This window comes from Belonocnema kinseyi, chromosome 7 (genome assembly GCF_010883055.1).
Source record: "Belonocnema kinseyi isolate 2016_QV_RU_SX_M_011 chromosome 7, B_treatae_v1, whole genome shotgun sequence".
Taxonomy (NCBI): Eukaryota; Metazoa; Arthropoda; class Insecta; order Hymenoptera; family Cynipidae; genus Belonocnema; species Belonocnema kinseyi.
Genome location: NC_046663.1, coordinates 64,348,152 through 64,349,212, shown reverse-complemented (window position 1 = coordinate 64,349,212; position 1,061 = coordinate 64,348,152). Strand labels below are relative to the sequence as shown.

Below are 1,061 nucleotides of genomic sequence, written 5' to 3'. Positions count from 1 at the left end.
TCCGCGACCCCCTTGACGGCGTGAGATGTACAGTCGCGGAACGGAAGACTTAAGATGCAAGCTTTTGTTCATGTGCATAACCTTTCTTGTCTCGATATCAAGAGATCTGAGCTCATTCTTCGTCCATGGAACTACTCCAAATTAATAGAGTAGTACCGGGACGGCAAGCATGTTCGTTGCAGATACTTTGTTCCTCGCCGACAGTTCGGAAGACCAAATCTGTCGAATGAGACGTTTGAATCTGCTTCGAAGAGTATCCTTTATAGATGTCACATCCTGAATGCGGCTCTGTGGCACGCCCAGGTATGTATAAGTCTCTCCAGCGTAAAGGTGTCGTATGGCGCTTCTATCAACGAGCTCAGGATCTTCAGGGATGCCATTAAGTTTTCCCCGCTTCAAATAAACCTTGGCGCATTTGTCTAACCCAAATTCCATTCCAATTTCCTTAGTATATCGTTCGACAATCCCCAGAGCTAGATGCAGTTGCTCGAAAGTACAAGCTCACTCATGTACTTTACATGGACGATCTTAAGATCTATGCTAATAACAGAGAGCAACTGCATCTAGCTCTGGGGATTGTCAAACGATTGACTAAGGAAATTGGAATGGAATTTGGGTTAGACAAATGCGCCAAGGTTTATTTGAAGCGAGGAAATCTTAATGGCATCCCTGAAGATCCTGAACTCGTTAATAGAAGCTCCATACGACACCTTTGCTCTGGAGAGACTTATACATACGTGGGCGTGCCACAGAGCCGCATTCAGGATGTGACATCTATAAAGAATACTCTCCGAAGCAGATACAAACGTCTCATCCGACCTATTTGGTATTCCGAACTGTCGGCGAGGAACAAGGTATCTGCAACGAACATGCTTGCCGTCCCGGTACTACTGTATTCATTTTGAGTAGTTCCATGGACGAAGAACGAGCTCAGATCTCTTGATATCAGGACAAGAAGAGTTATGCACATGAACAAAAGCATGCATCTTAAGTCTTCCGTTCCGCGACTGTACATCTCACGCCGTCAAGGGGATCGCGGAATATTGAGTCTTGAATGTCTT

General features: G+C 45.3%; 1 pseudogene; it reads left to right on the top strand.

Moving 5' to 3' along the window:
* The window catches only part of LOC117176474, a 35,799-nt pseudogene that overhangs the window by 12,312 nt on the left and 22,426 nt on the right, over nucleotides 1-1,061 (top strand).